The sequence below is a fragment of the Lepidothrix coronata genome, unplaced genomic scaffold (assembly GCF_001604755.1).
Source record: "Lepidothrix coronata isolate B3197 unplaced genomic scaffold, Lepidothrix_coronata-1.0 Scaffold9, whole genome shotgun sequence".
NCBI classification, from domain to species: Eukaryota; Metazoa; Chordata; class Aves; order Passeriformes; family Pipridae; genus Lepidothrix; species Lepidothrix coronata.
This window is the reverse complement of record NW_016690189.1, coordinates 3,245,375-3,253,366: the sequence shown is the minus strand read 5'-3', so window position 1 is coordinate 3,253,366 and position 7,992 is coordinate 3,245,375. Positions and strand designations below refer to the sequence as shown.

General features: G+C 41.1%; 1 protein-coding gene across 13 annotated transcripts in view; it reads left to right on the top strand.

Annotated features, from left to right (window-relative positions):
* The first annotated feature begins 1,558 nt into the window (after nt 1-1,558).
* Nucleotides 1,559-7,992, top strand: part of PPFIA2 (PTPRF interacting protein alpha 2) — a 321,853-nt gene continuing 315,419 nt past the window's right edge. For 3 of the 13 annotated variants that reach the window (XM_017804347.1, XM_017804348.1, XM_017804344.1), the window contains exon 1: nt 1,567-1,895. The gene's annotated coding sequence lies outside the window, so the exon portion shown is untranslated. Of the gene's footprint in view, nt 1,896-7,992 lie in introns of all 13 variants that reach the window. The other 10 variants (XM_017804352.1, XM_017804350.1, XM_017804346.1 and 7 more) reach the window with 6 other exon arrangements.

Below are 7,992 nucleotides of genomic sequence, written 5' to 3'. Positions count from 1 at the left end.
CCTTTCCACAGTGGATGAAGTGATTTCAGGCTTTTGAAGCAACACAGTCAATCCTTCTCGGATGAAACTCTTTTTGCTATGTGACAGAAATGTAAACATATACTGCAATTCTTCTTGCAAGAACAAAATTTGCGTAGTTGATTCTTGCACATCATTCTCAAACTGGGATGAATTCAATTCCAAACAAACACTCTGAAAACGCAGACTTTAAAAATCATTTTCTGGCACTCGTTTATTCACAGTGCCCAGTTCCTCCACGGACACCCATCACCGTCCCCTCTCCCCATACCTCTTCTACCCGCCCACCTTGGGCCTCCTGGGCTAGCAGCGACGGGCGGAGGTGGCGCTGGGCGGCCAAGGCGTCGCAGCCCCTCGGGCCACTCCGAGCCTGCCCGAGCCGCCCGGGGGCCGCACAGCCGTGAGCAGAGGATTTGTAAGGGGCAAAGAAGAGCGGAGGGAGCGCCGCTCGACATCCAAGTCGCGCCCTGATGTCCTTTTTTTTTTTTTTTTTTTTTCCTAAGGAGTGGGCGTGAGAGAATTATCGCCGAGCGAGCCGCGAAGCAGCAGCAGTGGCTGCATCTGGGGAGCCGCGTGCGTGAGGCAGAGACGGCAGACGCGATTACTTCAGAATTTATTTAAGGACTGGTGAAAACCACTGCAGCGGCTTCCAGGGGAAGTCCCCGCGCCGAGGAGCACGCCGAGCTCAGCAGCGCCCGTAGCCGCTCCCTCCTGCCTCTGCCTCGCCCGCTGCCGCCCTCCCGCCCCCCGGCCCCGGCCCTGCTGCACTCCCGGGCCCCGGACCCGGACACAGGGCGCTTGCCCGCGACTGGTGTTTCCCAATCCGTGATATTAATTACACGCCTGGACTATTCGGATTATGATTCAGGTTTTAGCCATGCTTTGTCATGGTCGGATTACAGCAGATGATACGTTTTATGACACTATACGATTAGATGAGATGTAGTGGCATTCGCCTGAGCTCTTTAAATCACAGAATACAGTAGTGTAGAGCTCTCATGCCCCTTTCGATACAGTCACCCCGAGTGATCAGTGCAGCGGCGGGGGACGGCATTCCCGTCTCCTGGCGGGGCTGGCAGCGGTGCTTGGCTGCGCGGGCTCTGCCCCAGGAGCGGAGCCGCCCGGGACGCGCAGGCTGGGGCGGCGCGCCTGCCATGGGAGACCCTCCAGGGCTCTCCCGGATCCCACTGCCAAGGCTCCTGCTCCGTACCTCTGGGAGCGGGCTCTGAATGGTGTCAGCCAGGCAGCGATGTGCCAGCCCGCCAGCGATGAGCCGTGGGCAGAGGATTTATTTCCGTAAAGCAGAAAACCGAGTTTGCTTTTTGATCATGCAGGCAATCGTGCGTGCGTGTGGACTTCAGTCACGCGGAGAGACATAATTAGCCTGGGAGGTATCGAAGAACAAAAGAAGCCTGATACCGCTTAGTTAAGTTTAACAAAAGATAAGAAATAAAAGGAAGATGCTTTCACCCTGGCCCCTCCCCCCTGTGATCGCTTGCCTCCAGCTGCAAAGATGCTGTTGCTCGAAAGGGGCTGCTGGAGCTTTAAGAGCCGCTCCCCCCTCTCCTGCTCCCGACAATGGTCTGAGCCAAGCTCTGCTTCCCAAAGCAAAATTTGTAATATGCCATTTTTCCCATGGATGCTTCTCCTCTTCGCTGCTGACGAAGTGACCGAAGAAAATGTTGAGATGCCAAGCAGCCAGTCTTGACGGAGGACGGGTGCGGGCGCTTGGGGTTCCTCGGAGCAACGCCTGTGTCACCATTGCTGGGAAGATGGTCCAGGAGTGCTCGGCTGTGTGAGTCCCCGCTCGAAGCCGGTGGAGACTGCGGTTGTTATTGATCAAGTGAAATAGCAGACGCCGAAATAAAAGACACTAGGTACTGAACCTTCTATTTCTGAGTTATGCATTCCCTCCCTAGCCCCTACACCCTCCGGGAGATGAGATGCAAATGCAAAATCTTGCTGTCTGCCTCTTGCTGTAGTACTTGTGTGGTATTTAAATGCATTTCTGTAATGGGAGTTGGGAGTTGTGGAATTTCAGACTAAAAAACATGAAGCCAACTTCTTTTTTTTTGTGTTGTGGTTAAAGGAGATGGGGGATCAGAGGGATGACATAAAGAACAAATAGTTGGCATGAGTCCTTCTAAGGTACTGTGTTGACCACTCCTCCTGTGTGGAAGGAGTGCGGGATGTTTCTGTTAAAGGTGATATCATAGTTTAGGGGAGACTGGCAGGTAAGGAGTTAACTAGGAGGAGGAATATGCATGTAATGCAACTCAGACAATAGGAAGGATTTTCCTTATGGAATTACACTCTGTTGCCTAAGAGCGATCCTGCTGAGGACATCTGAAGAGACATAATTGCAGTAAGATCTGGTTTTATCAACCACTATATTTATTTAATGTTTTGGAAAAAAATAGCTTGTAAATGCAAAATATTCAGAATGGTCCAATGAAATGAGTTTTCAAGCTGATGTCACTGTGAACGGGCTAGAATGTATGGTAGTTAGATTTCTAATTCTTTTTCCTGCAGCAAAATTACAAGTAACTTGAAATGAGTCCTCAACCATGATATATACAAATCAAACATCAGAGGAAACAGAAAACAAGCTCTTAAAGTCCGTTATGGATAGAAAGGTGAGGGACTAAAATTAGATTCACATCTAAGGTGGTGGCCTTCAAGGTGAGCAAAATGAATGCTTATCAAGAGTCTTTGTCAGGCCCAAGCCAAGTATCTTTTTGTCTTATTCCTAGAGCTTCCCAAGTGAAAGAAGTCCAGCTGGTAAATTATTCCTGGACTAAATGAGATTGCAGAGGTGTTTGTTACAACATTCACTAAAAAAAGATAAATAATTCCAAGACTCTTGGAAAATTTAGATAACAGAAGATAGGGTGGGGTCCAGTGAGAAGAAAGATGACAACTTTTTCATTTTCCACCTCTGTAGCTCTATGGGTTTTGTTCCACAAAAATTTCAAGCTGTTTTAGAGAAAGTCAGTGTGGAGGACACACTTCGATACCTGGTCCATATATGATTATCAGTATAATCAGGGGAAAGTTAATATAAGAAAATTACTATCAATTTAGTTGGTAGTGGAGTAGCTCCTGAAAAGGAGCTTTATATAACTCTCAACCAAGGGTGGCCATGTCCTGTGCTGTTTGTTGGAATTTTTGTCCATTCACTTGTCTGGATGTTTAAGCTGAGCTGCAGAATTCCTAACTGAGCTAATAGTGAGTTCACTCTTGATGGAGACGTAATGCAGCTAAGGCTATATATTTGCTGTGACATTTTTGCATACAGCCTGAAAAATCTTAATGCTATAATAGTGAACCACATTCATTCCCCCTTTTGTAGAACAGATAATTTTAAATAGTCACTGCTTTTTGGCAGCTAAATGATGTGTGTTTAGAGGGGAAACCAGTTCATGATTTTTGGTAATGTTGTAGGCAATGATCATATAACATCCAGCATGCTCCCTGGTGTCACATAACATGCATTTGGGATTTTTATGCCTCTCTTTGGAGTTAGTAAAATGACAGGAGGTTGATGGTTTATCTATGTTAGTCACTTTTCCAACCATCTATACTGATCCAAACCATTGAAGTCCATGATGGAATTTCATGAATTTAAGCATTTTTTGGATTAGGCTCCATGCAAATGGTTGGAGAAAACACTGAACTAGGAACCAATCAATCTGTAATAGAATTTGTAGTAGATGGTGTAATAGATACACAGTGGACAAGGAAGGCAATGTGTCTGGAGAATTTCAGTGTACTGCTTTGTAGGCTGTCATTGTGTGTGGCAGTGATACCTAAGGACTCAGGTCCAAAACTATTATTAAATAAGTATTTAGGTTTTGTTTCAAATTAGAAGAGTTCTAAAGTTACTACATTGCCTAAAAGTCTATTTCTAGGGGGCATGTATGTGCTACAGGCATTTTAGGGTAAGTAGGAATTTGTCAGTATCTTGCTCCCCCTCCAGAACCTCTCTGAGGGTTTGGGTTAGTTGTAAGGTGCTACACAAGTTCACTATATGTTGCGGTCCTTGCAAGTTTTGGGCACTGTGTGCACCCTGAGCAAGGGAATTACAGTGTCTGCTCTGTGGCTTATGATGAATCTAAGAAACAGTGTTTGTTAACAGTAAAATGATGATGACTTAATGCATATTTCATTGAGGGACTGCTTCACTTACATTCAGAATATGGGGTAAAGTGATAAATTTTGTACTGCAGAAGTACTAAGTTCAGTATCAATGGAGCTTTCTTTTTTTTATTTAAAGAAAAAGAAACATATTTTAAGTGTCTTATTTTTGTTGACTAAGATCAGTCAAGCATAGATTTAGTTAAGTTTTATTACTACTGGGTAAGTCAACCTTTTTCTGTCAAGGAACACAAAACTTCCCTTTTATTCCTTTGAATAAAGAGGTACATAGTGCACGTTCAGCTACTAAGCTGAAGCATATGTCACCCTGTTAAGCCTTTTCTCTCTTTGCAGCCCTGGCTGCATGGGAAGTATTACACCGAATAATGTACATGAGAGTTTATTCAGTTATCATGGACTTCCATGGTCTTGAAAATATGAGACAGAGGTGTTTAATCCACCACATGCAGTTCCTAACATCCAGTGAAAGAAATTCCAGCTTCCTTGAGGCTCATTCTTGGATGCCTGTGTTCCATTCAACACATCTTCACTTTGGATTAGATGATCTCCAGAGGTCCCTTTCAACCCAAACTATTTTGTGATATCCTGACAGAGTGAAGTGGTTGTCCACTCAGTAGTGGGTTGCTGTTACTGTAATTGTCTGGACTGTTCCTCACTTACTCCTGAGGACCAGGATTGTCAATTAAAGTCTTAATTACCTGTTCCCCCTCCACTTCCTCCTACAACTCCTTTTCTGCAGCTTTCTGGGGGAAAAAGCCTGCAGCTCTTCTCTGGAGGCACAAAGAGCTGTGTGGCTTGCCAGGTGCATGGTTGGGCACCACTGGTGTAATCAAGTAGGATTTGAGGTATCAAGTTAGGAAACCAAGTTGGATTCCTGAAATACTCCTCTTTCATCTTTTCCTCCTTCTTTTATGTGGCTGGAGTCTTGATAAAGGAATCCTTAATAAATACTTCAGTGGGAATTTACTCAGTCTCTGCACAGCTGCCTCATGATGTCTGTGTACAGATATGAGTTTACTCAATTCAACATTATGTATCTTTCTTTTGAAAAGAACCAAACTCTATGTTTCGTGGTTCTTGGATTTGTTTGGTGGTTGATTTGTTTGACTGATTAATTATTTTTTGAGAGAATGAATGTGAGATATTAAGAAAGCTTACCCCCCACACTCCTCTCAATGAGAATATGATGTATTCATGTTTTTATTTATCCTCTAATGGCATAGTCAGAAAACATCCTAAATATACCAAGCACCTCATGGCTGTATGTATATAGGAAACATTGACTTGATAACATATACCTTGAATAGGAACAACTTAAATGTTGGAATTTTGGGTAAAAACATTTATTTTCATTTACTGTTTCTTCCTTTTAGATTCTAGAAGGAGCATATACCACTTAACTAAAGTCATACTGTGTTCTCCTGCCAAGTTAGGCTTCAGCAGCTTTTCAATTTTTATTCTAAAAATATTTTTTCATTATTTACTTTACTGTAGCTCACTGCCTAAGTGCAAAAACATAAAGCATTAAAATATGTCTTCAAACCTTTCTTTGGTTTAAGTAATTTGAATGGTAGGTAAAGACAATATAAATGAGACCATAAAAGCTGAGTTACAAGACTTTTCAAACTTTTAAATTTAAAATGCTCTGAGATGGGGCATTTTATAATCCAGTATAATATTTTCATCTATTTTTTGTGTATATTTTCTTTCAAAGAGTAATTGCATACATTTCCAAAAATAAGCACAGACTTTTGGTTAAATTTGGATGTCTGAAGAGTATGTGTTCGTTTCCCATCCTCATATGGTTATGTTTACAGATTTCTCTGATTCTCTGGTTTGTGGTTTCTTTGGGGCTGTTTTGGTTTTGTGTTTTTGTGATTTTGTTTGTTTGGGTTTTTTTTGGAGGGGAGGTGGGGGTTTTTTTGTGTGTGAATTTTATGTTTTTGTTTGTGGTTTTTTTTTTTTCTGGGGGAGATTAGTTTTTTATGTCAGAGATTAGGACATTTAGTTTAAAAAATGATATCTGAAAATGTGCCCATATAATGTCAAATATAACTGAGGTTTATTTTTTAATTTTAAATATCTTTACTTTTTGTCAAAGACTTTCAAGCATGTGGAGACCCAAATTCTCCACAAGGCAAGCCATCTTAATAAAATAGATGTGATTGCTTTTTTGGTTTTGTTTTTTGTTTGTTTGTCTGGTGTTTTGTGGGGGTTTTTTTGTATGAATGTATGGATTCTTTGTTTGCTTTATTTCAAAGTTTTCTTCATCTTTATTTAAGTGTCTATTAAATTTCAGAATCTCTATGTTAAATGAGTGAATTCTTTGAACTTAAATCTCTCACCAGTCACACAGAATTATTCAGTGTGGAAGGGACTTTTGGAAGTCATCTGTGTCAACCCCTTGCCCAGTGCTGGACCATCTGCAAAATAAGATCGGTTTGCTCACTGCAGGTGAGCATATTCAGTGCTCACTGTACATTTCTGAAATTTAAGGCAAATATTATGCACTCCCTTTTTGCTTATATTTTGTCACATCACCTGAAATTTATGAGAAATTACTTTGTACTTTAGAATTGTGGCAATGCATTTCAAGGTTTCTGTTGTAAACTTCAGACAAGGGATTCTAAAACTTCATGTACGTTGTTCGTTGTCTTTGTTCATCCTTCCTTTTCTGTTACTGTCAGCTCTGAATTCTTTTTTTTACTGATAGGACTCATCAAAGAAATATAACTGTATAATTGCCTTGTAGTGGTTGTTAGGAATGTACTGATTAGTGAAAGGAATACTACTTTGGATAACAAATATATGAACATAGAAGCTGGCATGTGCAGACCAAGTGGAGAGATTAAAATTGTACACAGACTTGAACATACTTAGGCATCTGATTTTCAGTGTGCACATGGAATTGAATGAGGAACTAACAGCCTATTACACTGTATAAAACCAATTCAGAAGAGTAGAGGGCTAAGAAACTTCATCCTGAACTTTGATATTTTGGGGCTGGTTTTGGGCATACGATTATATGCAGTCAATCATATGACAAGGGAAGCTTAATGATGGTCCATTATTTATCCTGTTCAGTTCTGTTCTCAGTAGAATTGATATCTTCATGATTTAGTAAGAACCATGTACTTGAGACAAATACCTGCCACTTATGCATGGATCTGCTATTCCTGAACTGTTCATATACCAGTAAGTCCAGGGTGCATCTGACCCGTGTATATGAAATTTGATTCATGCGTATATAGTGAAATGTATTTGAGTTTTTTCAAAAGTTCTGCAAATTCACAGATCAGCCATAAAAGTGTGTGTGTGGCATGGTAGTTCTAAAGTGTAATAGAAGTGGGCCTGTCAATAGCCTTATTCTGAGCCTTTAAGAACTGCAGCACTGAATGTGACTCTGTCTCCCCTATAAATACAACTGAAAAAGGCACACAGTTTTCACAGAAAGAATGACTAATTCCAGTTAATTTAGTACTAGAGAGATCATTTTCAGTGTTTTATGATTGAAATCCGTTCTATATAAAATATACTTTAGCTTAACACAGGTTTATGGTCTGTGATTAGTGGGACAAGTGTAGGTAGTTACAGTGATTCCTTCTAATTTCATTGTATGAAACATTTCAGTTGATTATATTATGAAACCAGAGTAAAATTTGGTAGGGTTTTGGCAGGTTTTAATCACCAAATTTTGGTTAAAATTCAGATTACATATAAGGAAATCAGAAATGTCCCTCTTCCCCCACTGGAAATTTAAAAATATGACTCAAATCTCTCAGGGAGAGTATCACCACATTAGCAATCAGACCTAAC